At 41.5% G+C, this 25757-nt stretch overlaps 1 long non-coding RNA gene across 1 annotated transcript; it reads left to right on the forward strand.

Annotated features, from left to right (window-relative positions):
• Nucleotides 1-8: 8 nt before the first annotated feature.
• On the forward strand, nt 9-25757 carry LOC141944940 (uncharacterized). The gene is made up of 5 exons (XR_012629373.1): nt 9-187; nt 5323-5450; nt 16296-16385; nt 19723-19824; nt 21746-25757. It is a non-coding gene; the product is annotated as an uncharacterized LOC141944940 (long non-coding RNA).

Genomic DNA, 25757 nt, shown 5'->3' on the forward strand with positions numbered 1-25757 from the left:
CTGGAAAAGAACTTGGATGCTGTACTTCCTCTGAACTTGCTGCCAGATCTCATGGGCCGTTGTATTCAAGCTATATGGCAAAAGCCTGCTTTACAGTAACTCCATAGGAGTTGTGCTGCCTTTGTGCATGAAGGCTGTGGTGGTTCTGTTTCATGAAGGGTCCCACAAGCTTCAGAGGGATTATCTGGTGAGTAGAAGGGTTTGTATGATGGGGTGTGCAAGGCTCAGCACTGATGTTAAATGCACCCTTTGTACACAATGTTTTATGCCCCAAGAAACAGTGTATTCAAATGCTGATTGTAATGATAATCTGTCTTCTGCAACAAAAATATTGAACAAGAAGTTGGATCAAATACATCTTTTAGATGTAATTAAAATTTTCCTTCTTTTGAGACCACTGAGTTAGAAACAAGGTTTTCCTGGGCACTCTGTGCACCCGGGAGCTGGATGTTCATCACATGAGTACAGATTTTAGTGCTGTTTTGGGAACTCTGCTCAGTGCTTGTTTCCCAGGAGAAGGCCAAGAGGCAAGGTGTTGGTGACCTTGAGGTGTGACCTAGCCCAAAAAGCTGAGGTCTTAGGGTTACCACAGTTTCTAGTGGAATATTGCAATGAGGTACCTAGAAATAAACCTGCTTTAATTACAATGATCCGTAAAATCTTCATGTTTGTTATTAGGCATTGCCATGCTGTTGGTTGTGTCACCACAATATCTAAGCCTGCCCTCTCAGGCAGGCTTGCTCACTGCCTTTCTAGAGCAGAGGGAGGTTTTGTTCTGAGGCGTAGACCCCTCTGGAGGCCTGAGTGTATTTGCTTTTGTCTGTAGCTGGGCAGAGATGTGGCCTGGGCAGCCCCATCTGCTAGCAAGTATCCTCAGCTCAGCTCTTGCTAAATGGAGTGTGCCTTTGTGGCCACGGTAGTGCTGGGCTACTAGTCGTTGGTGGGGGCAGAAAGCAGGCAGGCTCTAAGGCTCTGTGAGCTGAAATATGCTCTTGAGACTGCTCTTCACCCCAGAGCATATTCAAGGCATCACTCCAGATCTGCAAAGGGCATGCTGCACCTGCCTCCCCACTCAGTGCAGAGCTGAGGAGTTTGAGTTTTGAGGACACTGGAATTTGAGTATGAGGCTGGTTCTTCAGAGGTGACAGCTTTTCTTATCTCTGTCTCAAAGCTGTGTGCAAATTCTCTAGGTAAAATTTCCTGAGGAAAGTCTAACCACAAATCAGCAGAGGTGGTGAAAGGGAGTGGGTAGGAAGGAAACTTGCTCCCCTCCAAACAGTCTATTTTAAATATATGTTGTGAAATAAGGGGGCTCTAAGTATGCCAGCCAAGTATTCTCAGAAGAATAGAACTATCTGCATGTTTTATCTTCAGTAAAACAGTTGGGGTTTTTTTCACCTTTCTGTAGGGAATTAAGCTGCTGCTTCATAAGGCAGATCTGCAGCAGTGTGTGCCTGTGTCCCAAATTCTCGTTAGAGGGGGAGGAGTTATGTAACTGTCAGGAGGAGATCAAAATTCTCACTATGCTGGGCTCACTCAGTGAAAACGGTATCAGGGGAGTAGACACACCAAAGTAGTCTTAAATAAATAGAGCAAAGTCAAAGGACCTGAATGACATGTAGAAGGGTTACGGGGAAGAAGACAGTAGTTTCAGCTGTGATTTAAGAGTTTAAAGGGGTGATGGCAGATTAAGGGTATAAACAATTTTCATCTGTATGTTACAAACAGCTGATTATTTTAATTGAAAAGTTTTTTCTTTTGTTTTTTCAATCCAGTCTTAGCTGTCTTGTGTGAAATCTGGCAGTGTCTGTAGGATCAGAGCCCCTTTCCACTGAAACCAGTGTAAAGGCTTCCACGGGCTTGTCAGCTTTCCAGGGTTTAGTCAACTTTGCAAATTTTTTATCAAGCAGATAGATACACTTTTACAGCAACATTCTAAACCATTGAAGTTATTTCTTGGAAAAGATAAAATTTGTTAAGAAAAGAACTGCCCTTAAAATTTCCTAACAGATAGCAGTCCGATGACCGTTAGCCTCCTAAATGCCAAGCATAAAGGGAAGAACAATGTGGCATATGATTTTCTAAGTGCTAAGAAACTAGCTAAAACAATGAATATTGTCTCTGTTTGGCTTGAAATGGAGCCATGCACATTCTGCCATACACAACTGTGTAGTCTTTGCAGTTCTGCAGTGGTTTTCCACCATGCTTGCAGCCTTTGTACAGGCAATTTGTGTGTCTGCGCATACATGTATGGAGCTTCCCATAGGGGTTCACACCGCTTGCTTTCCCCCCACTCCTGATGTATGTGGATGGACTGTAGCTCCTTTCTAAGAAAACATGTTTGATTTTACCAGGCATTTAAAGAGTTCTTCTGTTATGTCAGGAAAACAAAAGAGGAAATCTATAGCCTTGTCTTATATTATTGTTCACATGTTATTGCTTATTCACGTACACTCTACTTTCTTGTTATCTTAGAACTTGGTGTAACAGAGCTACATTTTCATTGCTCAGATCCCCTCTCTTCCTTAAGCCTAATAAAAACTAGCTATAAAGCAGCTGTATAGTGCTTTCACAGTGCTAGGGCGCACCCAGAGAGGAGGTCCGATGGGCAAATGTAGTTGGTAAAAAGCCAAACTAACTTGAAGGAATTCCAAGTTAAACAGAGACCCCTCAACAAATTTTCATTAGGCTCTGAAGAGGTTAGAGCAAGATGTGTAAAGGGCAAAATCATCTCTCAGTGCTCAATAGGAGCAGAAGGTCCATAAACCCTGGAGGACCATTGACATTTCTTGTTCTTTGCCTCCCATTTCTGGTCTGAAAATCAAGGCCCTTGTCTCTTCAGAGCCTCATCACTGCAAAAGGCACTCTTCCCTGACAGCCTCAGCTGGCTTTGGAACAGAAAGATCCACTGGAAATGCCCTGCTGCACTTCAGTGGTGATACATTATTAAACACTGATTCCAATTTCTTAATGTCCCCTGCAAAAATGAGAAAATGCCCACCTTCATTAAATGTAAATGTTTTCAGAGAGACAAAAAGAGATGCCAAAGGATGGGAGGAGATGGGAAAGAGAATGTTGCTCATTTTTCCATTTGGGATTGGTATAGTTGAGTCTCACTTGGCTCTTCCGAGTCCTGCCTCTTTTCTTGGTAATGAAAAACAGGGCCTGAAATGATGGCTTAGCTGTAGCCAGCACTGTAGCTGGGAACTGCTCATTACAAACAGCCTGTGCCAATATGGTGGTGTGGAAAAACTCTTAGTACCTCTACTACCTTTCAAGCACTCCTTATTTTCCTTCTCTCCTCTCTTCACGTTCTTGCAGTCTGCTGCTAGGAAGCCTTGTGCATCCTGCTTTGTGTTTGGCCTCCTAATCTTGGCTCTTCCATCAACTGTTTTCAAACAACCTTTCATGCCAATCTAATAAACACTAGACGTCTAATTTTAGAGACAGGATGGTCCCAGATGCTTTTCTGACTTGTAGTGTAATACATTTTTCTTAAAGAGAATTTTTGTTCTTAATCTTCCAAAAGTGATACAGCTCTTGGAAAAGCAGCCATGTCTGAGCCTCCCTTACCTGCTGTTTCTCATTTCTGTGAAGAGAATTATAAGTAAAATTACATGACAAGGTCTTTAATCACAATCTGAAGGTTAATACCAAGGGTTTGTGCTCTGCATTTCCCTCAGATCTTAGTAGAAATACTTCGTTCCTGTTCATGTCACAATTGCTGTGCTATGCCAGCTATTGCCTGGTTATTATTGGCTTCATAAGAAAGAATCCCATGGTTGGAGATAAAGCTGAGCTGTGATATGGCAATGCATCACTCTGGAGTTGTGTAGCGGAAGCCTTGATAGAAAGCCCTGTTAATGATGTAAATACTCTCAAAATTCGCTTTAGGAGACATTCTTGTTTTCTTTTTGTCAGCCTGAGAGGAGACACCTTATAAGGAATTTGCACATGAACTGATTCTCTGCCCAATAAATATTTGCATGCTCCCAAGTAAAAGGAAACTGGCATTTGGCTGAGGGGTTGCATGCAGCAGGGACAGAGCTGTATGGTGTGCTGGGCTCCTGGTGTGAGAGCAGGACGACTCAGCTCTGCATGGCTTTCAGTTCAGCTGGGCAAGTGAACCCTGTTGGCAAGCAGGCGCTGGAGTGGCAGAGCTACCCGTGCTGTGCAGTGTGCAGCTTGGGGAGTCACCAGCTGGGCCAAGCTGATGAAGCCCATTTTATTATGGATAGCTTGAGTCTGTGACCAGCTGAACACATTCAACTGCTGGTAGTGAATGTAAGTGTAAACACCCTGCACAACTGGCCAATGATTACCTTATGTCTTTTGCTGGAGTTTTGTTACCAGAAGAGAAAACTGGAGACTATTCACTTTGCTTTCCTCAAGGGAATTTGATCCTGTGCGTCTTTGATCTGCTCATTTGGAAATGTGATGTTCAAGGAGATCCTCTAGGTAGATCTGTATATGCCACTTCTGTATGTATTTTCTATGCATATTTTGAAATCAAGAAGCAGGAAAACCAGCTTTTTCTCCTTTACACCCACTGCCCAACAACAGACTGAGAAACAAACATACACACACTTACAGTCCAGTGCTTCATCTCTGTCTCTCTAATATCAATAGTGAAACAGAACAACAGTTTAGTTACTAAAACTGTATTACTTCTGTTCTTTAGCTCTGCCCACCCCATCGTAGATTAGAAAAGAATTAAAGCTCCTGGCACAGGTACCTCCTGGGCCTGGCCTGCCATTTCATTGTAAGCTTGGTTGCTAAATGTGGTGGAAGAGCAGGGAAGAGACTTGTAGCTCAAATTAGCCTGACAATAATTAGACAAACACTGTTGCTGACCAGTATTACTCATCATACTGGCTAATACTTCTTGGCTACGCCCATGGGACGTGATGGAGGTGTCCGGACTAGGTCTGAGGAGAGCAGCTCAAGCATTAGAAGCTGTAGCAGGGGACTGATCACACCAAGTGGCTGCCCTTGTTTGGACACCTTTTAGGACACCTTAGCTAGTTCACTGGGAGCTGGTCTGACCCTTTCTCCATAGCATTGCCCTGTCTCTGTAGGCACACATTTCTTTCTGCTTGCCCATTTGTCTCCACCCACCTGTTGTCTCTTACTTATGCTGAAATTGCAAGTGCTTTCAGGCAGGAATGGTCTTTAGTTCTGCTTATGCCTCACGAAACACAAAGGGATCCTAGACCCAGGGATACTACTGCGATAGCAATAAATGTTCTTACTGGAAACCACAGTTAAACTAAACATTTTAAATGTGTTTGTTGAAGTGTGATTGTTCAACTTTGTTTCCAGGATCTATATGAGCACAAGTCCTGAGCTGCTACTATGGTGTTTGAAAATAACCACCAGAGACTCTCTTGTGTGGACTCCCAAGAAAGTGCATTGCTCACTGTCTTGAAATGTGAAGCCATGATGGGAAGGTACGATACAAGAGTTGTTTTGGTACTGTGCATGCTTCTGGTAATGAACACTGGGGGTTTGCCTCACTTAACCACGGGCTAAAGTGGAGTGCATCCCCATCAGAACTTGGTAAACCTTGCTGACAGTTTTCTTTGTTGTTCCCTACATGCAGTGGTGGCATAACACTACAAAGTTTTAACTCCTTTGTACAGCAGTTTTTAATCCCCATCAGTAAAAGGTTTTAGAGCCACCACCAAGCAGAACGTACCACTTTCATGTTCTATGAAGGGAAAAGATTTCAGCAGTGAAAAGCACACCCAGCTGGTATTTCATATGCAATATGAAATAATGATAACTATTGTGATAGCCGATGCGATAGTGATAACGTGGGGAGGGGTTACGATCAATAGAAATGTTTTCATAAATTGCTTTTTTGATGGTTGCACACATGCAACATCCATTGAATGCCAGTAACTGCTGAACATCTAACTTCTACCTGTGATCAAGATAACAAGACTTGCTGTAACAACTAACTCCCAAAAGTGGGGAGAATGCAATCTGAAGCTGCCAGGTCAAGGGCTATTTGTGTTGTTCATTCTTTAGTGTGAGGCTAAGATCTGACAAAGCTGAATATTCCAATTCTGGAAAAAAAAAAGACACCATTTTATAGGTATGTGGGATATAATTGGTACTTTTTTGGTCTCCTACCCGAAGTCACACACCTAAGGATTACGTTTTTGTTGTTGACTCCTTTTTCTCAGCTGTACTTACAGCATCTGTGCTGAGTCTTTATGGCTTGATCCAAAATCAGCACGAAGGGATAAAATATTTTTTTTTAAAATTTTCTTTATTTTAATGCTTGTGGTGTCTTTTCACAGGGAATTTGCAATGATTTAGTAACATTCTTGTAACTAGCATGATCTAGTTAGCTTTGTAGAACGATGTAATAAAAAGAAAAGACAAAATTGCATAGTCTTGGGAAAAAGAAAACAGTCTCTCAAGTACACAAGAAGGCTGGAAAAATTCGGTTTCTTCCCATTATATCAGCTGGTTTAATAAGAGGCATAACTTCTCTTAAACCTCTGTCTTGGATATAATCACTGCAACTTTACAGAACAAGACACATATTCCAGTAGGATGTCTTGGAACATCCCTTCTTGCATTTCTTTCCAGAACTAGAATTTCCCGTTCCCTTTGTTTATATGCAGTATCCCTGGTAAGGAAGAAGCCTGACCTTCGTTTACAAACTAATCATTGATGAAGTGTCTGAGCAATAGTTGGGAAAAAAAAAAGGCACAGTGAGTATTTTGATGGCTAGTCAAACAGCAAATCTGAAAGAGTCTCTCTTGTCAGGTATGCATCATTCTAATCTCACTCTGCTGTCACCCCAAAGGATCAGTTTGGTTTGTAAATGTACACAAATATCAGGGAGTGGCAGACTCTCTTACAATACACAGCCCCTCTAACCTCTTTGTTCTCAGTATCTGTCAGCCAGGATCAGCAGAGTATAACAAGCCCTTTCATTACCTTAATTTTGCTCTTCCATTTCAGGGTCCTCTTTTCAAGCCTTTTTTGGTTTTGCTGTAATGTGAAGCTAATTCTATTATCAGTCAAAATGTTGACAGGCGTATGCTTCCTCTGTAGGTTTAGAGTTTGTGGGTGAATAGTATGTCTCTGTGCCACATTTAGCTTTGAGCTTTGCTGGAACAGACTGTTCCAACACGTCCATTTTTTTTCTCCTAGACCTCACCTTTCTGCCCATATGAAATGCAAGCTGCTTGCTATTTCCTATCTTGCTCCTGTATAATGAACTAATTCTTTTCCTACGCTGTCTTCCTTCTACTGTCATGTCTTTTCTATGTTGCAGTGATCCTTCAAGCAGGAAATGGCTCTCTTTAAGCCAAGTGCTGTGCTTGATTGCTGCTGTGTATTTAGGGTAACTATGATGCTCTAGTGGCTTGGGGTCCCTGGAGAAAACAGTGGAAGGAGATGGTCAGTGGTTCCCAGAGAACTGAGAGGCATTGGATCTACATCCTATGTTTTGATGCCAAACTGCGGAAGGAGATTCTAGACATTTCCTAATGTCTCTGTTTTCTTGTAAGCAGGAGCTGCAGTTGCCATGGATATGTGTTGTGATCTTAAACGGAAGGGGAAGTGGATGAGAAGGCACGTGCCATGGTGCAGTCTGTGCATTTAGGCAGCAGTCATTTCGGATTGTTGTAGCCAGTTAGACCCAAACTCAGCTATGTGAAGTCCAGACTAATCTACTCAATGGACAGGAAGAACCTGGACAAACAGCAAAGAAGGACTGGCTGAACGTGATTTGTGAGTGCCAGCTGGCAGTGAACGCAGCTCAAGAATCAGGAGTCAGTGGCCCTGCTGCTCAGCAGCAACATGCAAAGCTACTTCCATAACAGTTCTGTGCTGGGAGCAGACCCCAGGCAAATGACTTGAATCACACCCAGCATGTGCTGTTACTGAAACAGAGAGCACAGGCATATAAAATGAATTTCCTCTCCCTATTTATAATTCTGTTCAGAGGGACAGAACATTTTTCCTGGAAGAGGACCATCTTAAAACTACTGGGTGGAATAAGAAAAGTACGTGTACACTTTCCAAACCATCTCCAGATTCAAGTGCTGATGTGGGAAGTAGATCTGGACTAAAAATATCTGGGAATTCAATTTTTCGCTGGCAAAAGGCAGCCACCTGAGGGAACAACATAGGTAGTTAGCACTCTTGAAGAAGGGCCTGCAGACTGGATTGAGAGGAAGTTTGTGCAGCTGGCTAGACCATCAGAGGTGTATACATTACTACAGTTTTCACAGTAGCGCTAGACTTTTTAGTGCGTAGTGCTCTTTTGTAACTGTGTTTATAGTTGGTGTTCTTAGAATAAAAAATGTTCTTTAAGGAGTTAGACCTGCACATCTTTAGATATGTTTTCAGGCATTGAAGTGCTTGAGTAAATAGCCATGATTCTCTTCTTAACAGGTGTATTGGTGTGCTAAGAGTTTTCCTGTTTTCTCCACAGAATGCATTCACATTTCTTTGTCTAGATTTTTATCCAAGTACCTGCCTTGCCTGTTCTCTTTGGGCTCTGAATTGGGAACACATCTCTGCATGAAAAACAGGTTTATACAGAGGAAGTTATTGATATAGGTGTTTCATGAGAATTAGATTCCCATTCATGTTCTTAAAAATGAGAGATTAAGGGTTTGGGTTTTTTAATCTTCCCAAGCATTAAATGAAGCATTTACTTCTCTCTCTCTTTTTTTTTTTTTTTCTTCTGTGAAGAGCAAAATCTCCATAGGATTTGCAGTATTCTTTTTCTTTTCTTTCAATGGTGTTGAATGTCCTATGAGAAATTCTGGCTTTGCTAAAATCATCCATGGCTCCCAGTCTTCAGTGACAGTGGGGTTTACCCCTGCTATGTTAATTGACAGCTTGTTAAACAGATTGTGTAGTTCTGAGTTGCCCAAGCTTTTGTTACTACTTAAGGTTTCAGGTTTATATGGCTATCTTCTCTGCAGGTTTTTTCTAGAGAAATGCAACTTCATGTCACAACAATTGTGCCTTTTCCATCTCTGGATTTACAAACTCATCCTGTGGATGAGCAGTGACACCTGGCAGGAGCTGGTAGGCTCTTTTTAATAGATTGGCCCCAGCTTCCTAGTACAGCCTTTAAAGTTGCGGGTACTTGGTCTGGAAAGCCCACCCTCAGTGCCTTGCTGAGATCTACTTTTCAGTGAGTGGGTGCCATATCACCTCTGGGATGCCCCAAGTGCCAATGATTGCTTCTTGCTTTAGAGGGTGTTGGCCATAAGCCCTGGCCACTGTTTTCAGATGAGCCTGGCTGATTTCTCTGTTTTAATTTGGAATGATGCCTCCTTTAGCATCAAGCATTGCAAAAGGCATTTCTGTTAAAACAAACAAGCTGTCCCTGATACACTCTCCTGCAAGTGTGCTCATGCTGATCTTTCTTCTTCTGTTCCATTGCTGTGGATATTTGGCAGGCCCTTGAAACCTTTGGGCAACTGACTCATCAACCCATCCTAGAACACGAGTTGTGGTGTTTTGTGAAGGACCAAAGCACCCAGGAATCCTGTAGGCACCATGCGTCCCTGTGTCCCTGTCCCTCCTCATCTCCCCAGTGTCCTCCCATGACCTCCTCTCTCCCCTCTGTCCCAGTCCTTCCTGCACCCTGCCTACTACTCCTTCTTGACATGCTCTAGCCACTGCTGCAACATCACCTGGCTGCCCCAACCCCACCATGTCCTTGTGCCCACAGCAGCCATGCAGAGGTGATGTTGAGGCTGGACTCATTTCACAGCAGTGAATGCAGCCACAGATGGGTCAGCACCTCCGGCATCACCACCACACCCTAGAGGCAAGGGCCCTAATGTCCAGAAAGACCGAGGACCCTGGCAACTGGGGTACTGCTGACCCATGGAGACTCCCAGGACCACGGCATTTGGGAATGCCAGGGACCCTACCATCTGAGGCACACCCCAACCCACAGAGACACAGGTGTCTAAAAGACCTACTGACCTGTGGGGACCCCAGGGGCCCAGTCATGTGGGGCACCCACCCCAACCCACCCCTGAAGACTCAATTGTGCAGCTCCTTTTTAACAGTGTGTCTTTTTATAGAAAAACTTGATATTGCAAAGGAAAAAGGGATATTAGTAAATGTTGAGTTGAATAATGTTTATGTGTGCCACATACAGTATATCTTTAAATTGGCTCACTGTATTCGGTAACGAATTTTGCCAGCAAATGGACAAAATCTTCTGTGTGCAATAGTTCAGTTCTAATAGTTAAAGATCTGTCAGATTTCCATCAGATGAATAGTTATTAAATTAAGTGAGGATATATGCACTGCACTATTTAATATATAATGAAACTCTTTTGATGAATGTGTGATCTGAGATTAAGACTGCTAATTTAATCACTGACAGCAGTCATTATTTTCCAAAAGCATGGAAAATAATGCTTTTGCATTTAAACTTTCATGGCTGCTAATTTTTCCATGTGGTTATTATACATGCAGGGATCCAAAAAAGGCCATTTTCCTGGAGGCAGAAACAAAACTGCAAAAGCTTTAGAGGCAGCTGGGCAGAGAGCCGTGGGTCTGACTTTGCTGACAGAAAAAGTGATTTTGGAAGGGAGCACAGTCTGTGACTTTTTATTGGAAAAATCCGTTAGGTGGGAAAACTCTTGATCGCTCATACCTTAGCCTTGCCTCAACTGGTTCTGACCATCTTATTTCCCAACTCCCAGTACCAGTTTCAGGTGTTGGGGGGAGAACTGTGGCTGGGAAATGTATGACTGACATGGTGCTACTGGCTGGTCCTCCACCCTCAGCACGCTGATGGCTTCTTAAAATTACCGCTGATTTCTCTGGAACAGATTGTATGGTTTTGTATGAGTGCTGCATCTGCTGAATGTTAAACAAATTTTGTGTGTACCGGTGTCAGGAGACAGAAAGAATAAATAGTCCTTAAGCAGACAGAAGGCTATATTTAGGTCTAGGCTGAGTATGCCCTCTGCATGCCAAATGCAAAAAAAAACAAACCAAAATGCCTCTTCATTTCCTGCTGGAGAGTTATATATAATTTTTTCTTCATTGTGTTTTAAAACTTTCAAATATGGATACAGTCTAGTGTCAGGCAGCTGCATGGTCCTTCTTCTGTGACAGCCCCAAGTGCATATGGTTTTACTTCCATGCTGTCAGGACCGTGGGACACTAACATGGGCCCTCAGTGTCCCTGTCCAGCCTCCCCTGGGGCCTCCTCTCACCCCTACACATGGATCAGGACCCCACTTCAGTCCCTGCCCCAGGAATGCCATAGGAAGCTTATCTCCAGCTCTGCCACAGCCCTGCCGGGCCCAGCCATGGCTCTGCCAAGCCCGGCCTGATCTGCACGCTGACATCCTGGCCTGACCTCAGCCCGTTTCCACCCCCAGGCCCTGCCTGGCCATCCTGGGTCTGTGTCTGATCCTGGTTCCCTGCACCTGGCCTTCAACTGACCCCCACCCATGGGGGTACATCCTGGCCTGGCCTTGTCCCGTCCCCATCCACAGGGAGGTGCCTGATGGCTGGGGCTGCCCTCAGGCCTCCCTGGCCGTGGTGGTAGGACAGGCTGTGGCTGTGAGGCCGTCCCCTGCCAGCCCCACGGGAGCTCCCGCTGCTCCCAGCCTTTGCAGTGCCCTGACACATGTGGTGTCCAGTCTTCCAAACACCACTACTGTAAGACTCCTTTCACCATTTCAGCTACTATGAAAGATTACTCCACAAAAACCTTAGACTAAAGGGAACACAAAGGACTTCTATGATTCCTGCTTTATGATTTTTCATCAAGAGCACAAGACTGCCTTTTAAAGAGGCATTGTGTCTTTGGTACAAAGCCTGGGGAGTGTGCCTGTGTTGCAGTGGAGTATAGAGGTTCCTGAGCTAGTTTTAAATGAAGTGCACTGGACATCACAGAGGAATCCAACCGTGGAACTCAGCATGGGCTAAATTTACCCTGCTTCTCTGCTCTGTGGCCATACTCTGGTTTAGAGGTTTGACAAATGGTCTGCAGGTCTGAAAGCTTCAGGAACAGCCTGGCATTAATCCCAGGTTCAAATAGAAAGCAAAGAGACATTGGAAAAAGAAAAAGAGCTGCTTGTCACCAGCACTTAGAGGATGTTAGCCCTTCAAGAGCAGATTCAGAGCTCCTGATGAGAGCAGACTTTCATAAACTGCTTTCCAGTTTTACAGCTGTACAGCCAGGATGGTTCTTTTGTTCCCAGCACTTCTGAAGTTGCTAAAAAAAATGTCAGTTATTGAAAGTCTCTTTTTTCTCCCCTTTTGCCAGGACTGACTCTTGTAAGTGACAGTGCTCTGTCAGGAATGAAGCTGCAGCTTAACATGAAATGGAGACCCACAGCATACACTTTTGTGGGGAAGACAGTTGGAGAGATAGAAGAGCAACTCTTATTTTCTTCTAAAGCTTTTTTAGAGCAGTCTGTCATCCCTAATTTTCCCTTCTATATATTGCTTCCTTCCATGTGCAGACTAAGCATAGATTTGAGTGGAGAACCACCAACTCCATGAGCCCGAAGTGTTTTAGAACATGTTGTAGCATGAAAGTCAGGTTGCTCAGTTCTCACTTAATGCCCAACACAAAATAATGCTTCATGACCTGCTGTTTCAGGAAAGGATAGTTCTATTTTAAATCTTTCAGTACATGATTATGACTCACTGGGTCGTCTGTGTTTTGAACGCAGCAGATTCTGTTGTGTGGGTACATATGTATGTGGTGTATATATCAGTGAGAAAGAGTTAGGGTTGACTATCTAACTGCTTCCACTTTTCATTTCTATAAACTAGAGATCTTTATAGTTGTTTGACCTGATGCTAAGAATACAGTAAATACTGGATGGTGGGATTAGGAGCTTTCTACACAACCCACTGGAGAAGTAACAAAGACTTTTTGCACAACCGTATGCTTATTGCAGAATGCAAGTCTCCTAGCTGAACCGCAAATTCAGAACTGACTAAGAATGACCAAGGGAATGATAAAATTTCTTTAGCCAGCCAGGTAAAACACTCAAGTCTTTGATCTTGGTCTGTGGTAAAAATGATTCAATTGTCACTTAAATGGGTAAAAATCAGGAATAGCTCATGTAAATCTTACGTCTGTACTTTGCCTTCTGGTAAGTCTCATGGGCTTGACAGTGATGTGCTCTAATTTAAAGTGTCATTGGCTATTTATTCAGAATGAGTTTTACAAGAGTACTCTGGAGCACTTCTCTATTTGAATGGAAAAAGTAGGTTAAAAGAAAGGTAATTTACAAGGAAAAGTCAAGGCAAGAACACTCAGCATGAGGGCATGATTAGACACATGGCAATGTTTAATCCTTACTGTTCCTAATCCTTCAGGCCAGGCTTGCAACACTGGGAGCTTTCTGTTCTTGCTCCTGGACGTACTGACTGCTTAGAGGACAGAGCAGTGCCAATCTCCTCATTTTGTGTCAGCTTAATAGGAACAGTGTAAAGGACAAGATGCAGCATATGTTAAAAGTATATGCCTGTGGGCTACATATGTCATGCAGCTGGAAGGCTGCTGCCTTGTAAAAATAATAAGTAATATGGCCAAGAGACAGCCATTACGATTGGGCATATGGGCAGTGAAGTGAATAATGCTGCCAGGAGGAATGCCTACAGTGCAGCAGTTGGGAAATACTGATTAAAAAGTCCTAAAGTGGCTGCTTGCCCCTGACGAGTCATTTCTGCTGAAGCAGGCATCTTTCCAGGCTGATAGTGTCTAAATGCACTTTCAGGCTTGTGCATTTTGGATGTGTTTAGCTGAAACTGGTTTGTTCTTCCTATCTATATCTGCAGTGCCTCCTATCATACCCATCACTTCAGCTTATCATCACTCTCCTGGGATTCTTCAGTTCCTCAACAGATCTGGCTGGAAACCTCCCCTCATGCATCATTTCCTGAAGAATTCAATCAGCTTAGCAGGAAAGGCTGAAAGCCAAAAGCTACAAATAAGCTAGGCTTTATTTTGGTAAAGGGAACACTAAATGTATCTGCTGTTTTACTTCTTTTTTTCTTCCTTTTATTTTTTTCCCTCCTCATCCTCATTGTATGTGAAAGGTGAGGATGAAATCTGCCTCTGTCAGACATTGGATGCTGTTAAAAATAGACATGTCTCTAATAAGATGTTTTGGTGTGTGTGTGATAAGGGTTTTTTATATTATAGTTCAGAATACACTCATGACAAATTGCTGGCAATCTGATCAAAGCTATTACTTCACAATCTTTTGCTCTGCAATTTTTCTTCTTTTTTTATTACATGAATACATTGTTGCTCAGAAGTTTTATTTCTTATTTTAAATAAACTCTTGGTACAGTAGTACCAGTGACATAAAAATAAAGCAAGTTGTTATGCAAGGGTTAACAATGAACATATGATCTGTTTATTTCATTTACCCAGTATTAGAGCTTTCTCACAGTAATATTTGATCACTGTGAGAAAAATCGTATCAATAATATTTAAGATAAAATGGAAAACAGAGCTTAATAACGTTGTTTCTACAAAACTATGTGTGCCTCAAAACATCCTTAGGATCCTGACTGCATCTCAGTCAGCACAGTCATATTCTTGATGCACAATATTGCTATTTATTAGTTACTTTGTTGCGCTCAAGAGTACTGGTGCTAGTTCTGCCCACAGTCTGCTCAGGCCTTCACTACCAGAAGTGTCTGTGAGACTCATTTTGTTGTATACGTGGCCTTTTGAAGTCTCTAGTTAAGAGAAGTGTTAAATCTACATGATATACTTAGCTGTTGACAGCTACAAGACATTTTCCTGATCAGAAGAGGTCAGTTCAGAATATGGCTGTTATTCTTTTTTAAACTTCCTTATGGTGATTGTGTCAAATGTCACTATTTGAAGAAGGTGAAGGAGCTGATGAAGTTAAACTCTGAGATTGCTTTGTCATCATAAAAGGGTAAAGAGTGACTGCAAATGTTTTTCATGGAAAACAAATGGAAGGCCTGAGTTTCTTCTCCCTGGTTTTGCTTGCGTGGAGTAAATCCTGATTCATAGTCGCAGGCATGAGAGAAGGGCAAGAACCCCAGAGAAAATGTATACCAATACTTAAAAATGGAATAGTTGAGAGCTGGTTCCTCCTTGCAGAGACTTAAGGCTGGAAGTTAGTGACAAGTAGTGGTGAAAGCCACTCTTTTTCTGAGCAGCAACAATGTCCTGCTTTACTTTGTCTTTACTGACATTTACCTATTCAGGTTTGTTAAATGTCTCTTCTGGAATCTGAATGACACTACAGCAGAAAATTGCTATTATCTTCTATCCTGTCCAAAAAGCTTTTCCACTTCTACTCTTGAGGTTTCAGAGTGGAGCTTTTCTAAGCTCAGAGCACAGAGTTTTAAAGAAATGTATATATGTTAGTGTGTATATCAATACACACACACATATATAGACACATATAAACACAAACTCATCTTTTATTAATGTGCTTGTAGCTGTGAATGTTGATGATATAGGAAGATGTAATATGACCTTTTAAAAATAATTTATTAGTACATGGTAAAGTACAGGCTCCCATTTCAACTCAGTTGTTATTTGCTAATTAACAAAATCAAGTTTCCTAGACACAAATGGGAATTAGTGAGGTTTAACTGTATTTTGATGTTTGGTTGTTTAAAAATTTCCCTGACTAATCTCCTTATTATAAGTATCAGATGTTCTTCAAGGTTAACTTGTGTTAACGCAGCACCAAGAGCAACTGAATCTGCTCACTGGTGCTGATGACTCTAGACTCCCTGCACATCTTCAGTGTGTATCTGCTTTGGAGCACAGATACCTGCAATCGTGTGGCTTTCATTGACAGGTATATAAGAAATGAGATGTGGTTTTTAATGTGATTGGCTCAGTTTCATTTTGGGGGGTTTACAGTGTTGATCTCAGATCTCAGCAGAGTTTATACAATGTGATCATACTGAAATGCAGTATTGGACAGAAGTGAGAAATATGCTTACTCGGAGATCCAGCTGTCAAATGCTCTGAAAGCTTCTCTGCCGGATGTGGATACCACTGCTGGGAGCACAATAAAGAAGAAATGTTTGTGTTAGGAATTATGCTGTCTTCAGTCAGCATCTCTTTGTAACTACATCATGAACTAGAACTTGCTCAGTTGCTGCGTGAGCTCATGAGTGGATTGGCACTGCAGTAGTGAGTCTTTTTTTGAGGCCAAAACATTACAATGCACTTAGAGTTGCCCCTGGCTAAAGCCATTTTAAGATAGAGAGAATGAATGAGATTTACAGCAAAGGTCCTTTCTTCTTTGTAGATCACTGAAGGATGGAGAGTCTCACCTTGCCTGCCTGTGTGAACTTGGCTATTGATCTGCATAGCAGCGGGACCTGAGGTTACTTGCAAGGTAAGGACTTTGAAGCTCTTTAAGCTGTTGAATTCAAGTGCATGTCCACAGACAAGGGGGTAATTGTATGCCTGATGGAATAGTCTCAAAGTGTCAAGAATTGTGATACATGACAGAGATGAAAGATGAGGCAGAGGGAAAATAGAGACAGGCCCATATAAGAGTGACAACAAAGTCTCTTTTGAGTAAGATCTCATGATGATATGAGGCTCTTAACAGGAATGGCATCTCTTCAACCACTAGCTCTTCAGGTAAAGATTTCCATTCATATCCCAGCATTTGACTCTGCTAATGGGACCTGCTTGTATGGAATAGCTGCTTCTGGAGAGCAGGATATGTTGTGCTGATATCGGTCTTCGTGCCAGGCAGAGCACATGAACAAAACCAGTTTATGCTTGCAAACCAAAGAGTTACATTCTGGATTACAAAGATAGGGGCACTGCTTACTAAAGAAAAGTACAAAAATGAGGAAATTCAGAGTTTAAGTACATCTGGCACTTATCCCTTGATTTAGAGAATATCTTTAACATCTTTCAGCTTCAGAAACCTCAAGAAACTAATTCAGAAATTCTCCAAGATGGTATTTTTCAGTGGACTTCCATTCACTTCTCACCATTATTTGGGACAGAAGAATGTTCTCCTTTTTATTGTGTACCAATGAAGCTTTAAAATCGCTCTCATTCAGAACAGTAAAAAATAAGTCGCCACCAAGGTAAAAATATTGTGGGCAGCTCTGTGGCCACTGGAGAACATAGAATCATAGAATGGTTTGTGTTGACACATTCTGCAAATATTGCAGTTGATAAGGAAGATTGACTCCTGTTTTTCAGCCCCATCTATCAAGCTGTTACTTGTTACATAAAGGTGAAGACAGCACAGTTTAATATCTGGGTTTTTTTAGATAGGCTTGTCCTAAAAAGTCACAAGACATCAATTACAATTATTATTGGAAATCTTGTAGTTTGCACAAGAAAAGGCACAGGGTTAAGTTTATACTAAAATCATACAATTATTCTGGGTCATCTTCTGAAGGATAACACTCTTAACTGTCTTATAATTAAAATCTCCTGTGCTTGGTGGAAGCAGGAAGGATAAACTGGTTACAGAGATCATAGAAAAATAGCTTACCTTCTGTGTAAACGATTCGGCATGCCAGTATCATCTTTAAAACACAAATACAGAGAAGCATTTGTAGATTTTATGCACTGCTTACACATCTTATGCTACAACTAATATGCCTTAGTCAGCTATTTAATGTTATGTGACCCCTTATTCTTGCATTTCAATGTCACTAGTGTCAGACAATGATTAACTTGACAATTATTTTGAAAAACACATCCTGATTTCATTAAGCTCTTGTAAGGACACTTGATGTTAAAATCTGCCATTACTATTTCTAAGCGTAACATGGTGATGGACTTTATTGCTCTTAATGCGCTATTAGCAGGTACAATTCAACGTTTCTTATAGTAAATGAAATCATTATATATTTATTTGACTCTTGGGTCTAAGGTCCAGGTACTCTGACGTTTATTCTAGAAGTTAAAAAAACATTTTTGTGGGCCCTCAAAACCTTAATTGCTTTCTGTTTAGGGATGTCCATCAGCCATTACTGCTGAAAATGCTAAAATACGGACAGTACTTCCATATTCCCGGTGAGACCAAAGCTGGACAGTTCCTCATGTTTCTTGCTAATACTCAGGAGTGGTCTCCTTTCCCATAGTATGTTTTCCTGAATAATTGGTCTTAGCCATCCAGTTTGGCCTCTTAATGATTTCAAGGCCTTTATGATTTAATAACAGAAATTAATAAAATAAGCTTAATACCAATTTCAGCCTAGGGCTTTCTTTTCCTCACTGTGCACCAGTAGCAAAGATGATTGCTTTTCTAGCAGTAATATTCTTCCTAGGCATCTTTTCTGGGGAGTGCTGTAGAGTTCATCACTGTGCTCTGAATTCCTCTTATTTGTCTAGGGACTTTGGGTTTTGTGGGGTGTTTTGTTTTGTTTTGTTTTTCTTTTAGTTCATGCAAGACCTTAGCTCTAGGCTAAAGCCTAGAAAAAAAAGGGAAATTACAGGGGTCTTATCTCTCAAAGTAATTTTACTTTATTAATGTTTGGTGCTGATGGAATCCCAAGGAAACCCATTATTTGGTCAGTTGAGGGGAAGAAGGAAGAGGTAAAGAAGAGGCACCAGCTGTCAAATGGAGAGTCTTTTAAAAAGCTTTAGACCAAACTTAAAGGAATAGCCAATGTAGACAAGAACAGTATTTCTTGGTAGGTACAGTTCTTTGATCTTTTCTGAGATGTCCTCTATGACAGGAGTTTGTGAGAAACTAGTCTGCCATTAGTTGTCAAAACTGGATCTGAATAATGAAATGGAGAGGGAAAATCTTTCATCATCTTGTTGCTCATCTACATATCTTTCTTTTTCCTGTAACTCTTGTGGTCTGGCTGAGCTGGGGTCACCAGTGAAACTTCTGTCCTTGGTCTGGAGGTGGTCAATGGGCTCTGTGTTGACAATTGCATTGACTCTAAAAGTGACATCAGGGACAATTATCCAAGCAATGATCTCCCATAGTAAAGCCCTGGATGACAGAGATAACTTAAAGGTCACACAGCTATGTACAGGCACCTGAGCTGGATGTGCTTATGGTTTCTGAGCCATATGGCTCTGCAATGTGCTGCACAGGTGTTTCCTCATTCTAGATATATCAGAAATACAAAGCAGGCATAAAACTAGAGAGGCGAGTTATTTCTGTAGAGCGCTGATGAAACTTCTGCAGAAATTCTGTATCTGCTTCTGATAGACTTGTTTTTAGCCTATCAGGAATACAGACCTTGAAAAATATAAAAACTCTTTTGTCTCTCGGTCCTGGAGAAATATGTGTGTCCAACTGACTCCTGAGTTCTTTATGTACAGAATTCCCTTACTTTCTATCTTCAAAGTTTCCAGTTGAAGCATGACAAGAGACTGTGTCAAGGAGGATCTTGCTTTGAAATCATTAGATGAATCAGATTCAAATCACACTGATAGCTCTGTAACAAACCTTCTCTTGGCCTATTCCTCAAAGAGAAATGCCCTGAGTTAGAATAAATAACTTTTTGCTTAATCCAGAAGAATAATATGCAGACCTGTTTCTTTTCAGTGTAGTTGTGAGCGACATCTCAGGACTGGAACACCAGTTCCATTGCCTGTATACGCTAGGAAGTAAGTGACTGCAGCGTACAAACAATAGAATTTTTATGCATCTCATTCTGTGATTGTTCCTTTTATCTCTTAGTATTTAATAATAGGAAAGCTTTTTTTCTCTCATGCATATGCTATAATGTTTGCAGGTGACTGTTGTGAAATAGAGTGAAACTTCCAGTGGAGTAGTACATTTGTGTGTGTTTGAATTCTGCTGGGAATATGGATGTTTTCTGGATGTCATTCTCCAGGTAAGAAATCAGGGCATTGCACCTGCTCTCTTCGTTCCCTCATTTCCCACCGTATTTCTGAATGACACAGCGCTGGGCAGAGTAACCCAGGCTGATCAGGAATCAGTTGCCAACCTCTGCTATGGGTATTGACCTTAAGAGAAGCTCACCAGTCTCTGTTAGCAGCAGTGATGTGTGTGGAAGCAGAGCGTGCTGCCAGTTCTGAGCAGGTTGACAACTTCTTTGATGACAAACACAAAACTCAGAGTGTCATTTCAGATACAAACCTTGCTTAGAAAACAGTCCTCAGCATACTGAGCTCACAAAACACTCAAGATTGAGACACTATAAATAAGAGCAGGTATTTGTATACCTTCCACTCCCATTGCCAAGAAGGATTCGAGCTTTCTGGGGAACTCTCCAAATTGATCTAGAAACAGAGCTGGGCAGGCAGAGAAGGTGAATGGTGTTGGCAGCCGGGCAGAGAGCCAGCTAGCTGTTCTCTTCCAGGCTTTCATGGCTACAGAGAGCATAGTGTCTCCCTGTACCACTTAGTAAATGTATGACATCACCAGCTGTTACCAGGGAAACACAGAAACTACGAATTTGGATCTTGGCAGCTAGGTGTAAAGAGGAAGAAGTATCTTGCTCTTTTGAGGGTCAAAAAAGAAAGCTGAAACAAATTCCAGAACAGCTTTGAATTGGAACCAAGTTGGGGTAGGTTAATAATTCCAAACCAAACAACTATAGCTGCAAAAGTGCCAGTGTGGTCCCCATTATGTCACTTACAGTAAACAAACATGGCACATCAAGTGCAGGACCTCTAACTTCATGAAGTTTAAATATATCCTTCAGACATAAGACCATTACTGTTGACTTACAACTTCAGTTCTCACCAGTGGATTTAACAAGTTGCTTTTAGAGATGTGGTATCCTCTGACCAGTGATTTTTCAGAAAATGCTGATAATTGCCGCTTCTTGAGAAAGAGTTTGCTTGTATTTCACAACAAAGAAAGCATGTAGTGTTAAGTTTTGGTAAAATTGTGTGTAAATACCATTACTGTTGTGATGAAATATGTGCTTTTTATAGCTTTCAAAAATCTGTTTTTTTGTGAGAACTGATGTGTTTAGACATGCGTTTATGGCTTTTAAGTGCTTGAGATTTCTGAAGTTACAGAAATCATATTTTTGTCTTTTAGTAACATTCACTGATGTTTTATTTATGTTTAAATTAAAACACTACTTTTAAAATGGATTATTATTAAAGTATTGAGTAGTTGAGACCCAGCTAATATTAACTCTTTCACAGGCCTTTTGATTTCATTCACATTGCACAAGATATATATGTTTGGTATGTACTTGAGTTACCCACAAAAGCATGCATCTGCTGCAAAGGTAGAGGAGCTTGCTGGAGTGAAGACTCAAGCTGAACTCAGCTACTTTGTCTCCATTCATACCTGCAAGGCTGTGTATGTGGCTGTACTTCCACCGGGAGATCTCATGTCAGAAAGGTAGAGGTTGTTATGCTCACCAGATGTTGGGGAGATCTGAGAGAACCTGTATAGAGTGTTAAAGACCTGTGGACTCACCCTATTTGGCTCTGTCTCCACTAAGGAGCAAAATTAAGTAGAAAAAATCCCCATGTTGATAATCTGGTGTCAAATATATCCACGATGAAGGTTCTTATGTGGACATTGAGCAGCATTTCTAGCACTCTTCCATAACTGTCTTAAACAGCACTGGAACAGGTTTAGTCTGATGTCTGTCCTCCATATGAAAAAAACCCACAAGACCTGCTTGCCAAACAGTCAGTCTGTCTTTCCTCTGTTTTGTTGGTGGCCTTTGAATCTTGAGATTTCTATGCCACAAGAGCAGTTCGCGTACAGTCTGGATCTTGTTATCTGGAACATGGTTCAGTGTTCCCTGTTGTGCCTTGTTTCAGATGGATGATGACCAAGGAAACTGCTGAGCCATGGATGGATTGCAGGGATATGTCACGAGAAAGACATCCGGAGTCATCTGCCCACATGCTGTGATGCTGGCTCACATTTCCAAAGCAGAACTGCAGACAGAGGAGATCATGAGTGCTCCAAAGAACTTAGCTATTTATGCAAGTTCCATTTTTTTATCGTTGTAGTGAGTCATTTTGAAAGGCTCCTTTTTTGGTCCTCTTTACTTAGACTGCTGGTTCCTCTTGCTTGCATGCCCAATGACAGTCCTGAGACTTGTGACTGGGGCTGCAAAAGCCACTGGGGCTGTTGCCATGGTTTTCTCTCTGGAATGGTGGAAGTGTCATCCTTCCCCACTTCTCTTTTTTAAGGGTATGAAAGATGCTTCCGAAGAGGAAGGAATTTACTTCTTCGGAATAGTCACATACAACCAGGATGAGTCCCGTGTGCAGACTTTCAGGCTGGAGGTATGCTCTGGAATTCTCATGGGGAGGAGAACATTTTGGTTTATGTGGTAAATTCATGGTGTTTGCAATCTCTGCCATGGTTTTAGAAATAGGTGTACTCCTGTGACCTTCATGTCCATCCCAAGTACACTCTCCACATGCTGGCTCCTCTGGAGCTACTCTTAAGTACCCATGGGTACTGTGGCCTTGTGTGAGCCCCACACAGGCCTTTGGAAAATAAATGAATATGACAAGCATGCATTAATCAGACCAATATATGGTATTTATTATTTTATATACACTGGCACTTAAAATTGTAAATTACTACAGGGCACATTCACATTTCTGCTGATGCTCTTCCTATATGTGGTAGAACAGGAGGGGCAGTTTAATAGGGCATACAGGGACAGAAGGACAATTTGCTGCTATATGATGCTCTCTTCAGCATAAACATATTGATTTCTGACTCAGAGAAAGGGGAGTGAACTCAGTGAAGAGTATCCTCAGACAATAAACTAATTGTTATGTTTTCATCCTCCTTTTTCTCAGGAGGCAAATGCAAAGAATTTTCCATACCTAAACCTGAGAGTCATTCATACTACACATGTATTTATCAAATTCAACTGGATGGGAAGCCTGTCCCCTGATGAACACAGTTGTGAAAAGCCATAAAATAGATCATTACATCTGGTAACTGCATTGATGTGAGCTGGTAACAGCAACGGACACAGTGCAATTCTCTCAATTCCTTCAGGATTGCACTGTGATAGGAAAGATGGTAAAGAAAACTTCTGCTATGCAGATTGTGATTATGATAGATGAAAGCCCCTCTGAAGATGACACTTTTTTGTTCTCTCTGTTGACCTTCTGGTGTATGTTGAATCTTGGTTGCTGACTAAAGTGGCAACATGGATAATCAAGTTTTCAAAGGCCCTAATTCATAAATCTAATAACAACACTAAGAGAAGCTGAGGTGTATTCTCTTCTGACTAGTGAATCATTAATTGAACTGGTATCACATTTTCCCTGTAAAAAAGTTAAATCTGCAGTAGGGCTGAAAAAAGGATCTGAATTAACTTTCAGTCTCCAGTGGGCTGACCATTAGGAAGGAAGCCTACTTGCTGCCTTCATTAGGAAAAAAGGGACACTGTGAAGAGACACTTTTCAAAGCAGCACCTCATTTTCAGACCTGTGTTGAGGGATCTGGTGGCCTGCAGCTAGGGATACTTAGTGGTGTCATTCAGAAAGGGGATGCACTGGCTGTGAACTGACATGGGCCAGTTTTGAGTTGCTATGCTCCTCAAAAGGGACTTTGCCAAAAAAGGAGAAGAATTCGTCACCTATTAGAACATATTTTGGCTGCACTATACAAGCAATTTAGTAGAGTGTCTATATATGAGTACTGGCAGTCTTTGAAACGGAAGAAGTAGGGTTGCTTTGTGTGCACTGAAGAATTTTTGCTATTGACTTCACTGGAGCCATGATTCTTCACCAGATCCTGAAGGCCTAAAGTGCCCTTAAAAGGGCTTCTGCAAATTTATAAACCGTAATCACAGTCCCCAGTTGGCATGACAACCAGCACCACTCTTGCTTAGGATCTAGCCCTGCAAACCTGTAACACTCTGTCTATACCACACTCAGTACTCACTCATGAGATTCCTTTGTCCCTACCTTTTTTTACTGGAACTTTTGTTGACAATAAAGAGCATCTTTTTTTTAAAAAGTGTTTGATGGCAAATTATATTCCTGGGTACTTAATGTTTCAATGTTTGGGCTGCAAACACTCTGGGACATGCTGATTTGTTTAATAGCTACAGTTCTTGCTGGAAAGTTTTAAAATTGTGTAAACATTCCTACTAGTTTTATGGGTTTCTAAACTCTTTTTTTATGTGGGTACAAATTTAAGTTGACAGTGTACTTTCCAAGCTTCCATTAAATAGGGCCGACTTGCTATTGGTAGAGGAATATCTCTGAAATAGCTTTCTGATGTCTTGCAATGAAAGACTTTTCATTAACTCCGATTAGAAAAAACCTACCATGTATTTGTAAGCCTTTTGTCAGTTCTTACTGTGCCCCAATGGCTGTGGGACTCCTGCTGGTAGAAGGAGGAAGAGAAGAGAGTGAAAAAGTCCAAGGATAATTTAATGGAGAAAGGAATGTATTTTCACTGCACATTGTGTTTGCCAGTTACTGTTACCATGAAGCCATCAAAGATCTCAACGCTTTGAAACTTCTCACTTATAGGTTGCAGTATGCTGGTGCTTTCCTTACCTCTCTTCAAGTGTGTCAGTGCTGCTTTAAAAGATCAGTATAGAAAACTGCAATTACACCATCTGGTTTCAGTTTTCCTTAATTCGGTGTCAGCCAGGCTCCTACAATCCAGATGATTAAAAGGGACAGAGCTAAACCTGCTGCATTTTTGGGATTTAAGCCTACCTTTTCCCCCTGTAAATTTTGACCTTTTCAAAATGAGCTCCCCCCCCAAAAGTGGAACATAAAGCAAATGTTTGCTACTTTTCTCAGTGGAGCCAAATTCCGTACATTCTGACTGCTTTTCACTGACAGAAAAATTATTCCAAAATAATTAGAGCTTGTAAATGACACTGTATGTCACTGTAATAATAACAGCTAACTTGGCCTTTTGCAAAGTATGTATTTTCTCAAGAAATTTCAATCTAATAGGCAAACACTGATTATGATGACCTTGGGAAAATGTAGCCTAAAGAAAGTAGTGGATGTTTGTGACTGTTTTGAAATCTCCTGACTGGAGCAGTTTCCTACTGAGGAACGTTGTGCTTGTGTTATACCCAGTGGTGGGGTTCTCTCACTTGCCCTGTCTTCAGCCTGGGTCCTGATGGCTCTGAAGAGGGAGCAGCAGCAGCTTCAGTTCCCTCTGCTGAGGAGCTCCCTGGGGAAGGAAAATGTGCTGTGCATAAAAAAATGGGTGTACCGTTGTCTGATTGTCTGCCAGATTGTAGGACTAGACAGAGTTGGGCTGGGTACCAGTATAGGCCATGTATACTTGTTGCCTCTGTTCCCAGTAGCATGACTGAGCCTTGGGAACAGTGACTTGGTGGGATTGTTGGGAGGCTTGATGAGCTGCTGTATTCTTCCTTGTCTAGTTTCCCTTGTCAAGGTTGCCTCAAATTATCACTGAACTTTGTTATTTTTACACACACACAGTTTTTAAATCCATACAGAGGACACTTTTCATGCTGAAAATGCAGTTACACACTTCTCAGGCTTAGCAGCTGGTTGAGCACCAGTGAAGGAAATTCATTTGGTAACTGAGCTGGGAAAGTGCTTGGAAATGCAGTTTCTAATGCTTTCTTGTAGATATTCCCATTGGACCATGCAAAGAACTCTTCCGATCTATTTTACTGAAGAAACAGGAGAATATAAAATTCTAAAAAAGTCTTTTAAAATTAAAACCTTTGAGATCTTAATTAAATGCACTGTGAGAAAAATGTGCCGTTCACTTTCAGCTATTGACTTGAGGTTTATATGTTATTGCCAAGTCCTGGAATGAATAAAGTTTTAGTATTGAAATCAGGAACAA

This window comes from Strix uralensis, chromosome 6 (assembly GCF_047716275.1).
Source record: "Strix uralensis isolate ZFMK-TIS-50842 chromosome 6, bStrUra1, whole genome shotgun sequence".
Lineage (NCBI taxonomy): Eukaryota > Metazoa > Chordata > Aves > Strigiformes > Strigidae > Strix > Strix uralensis.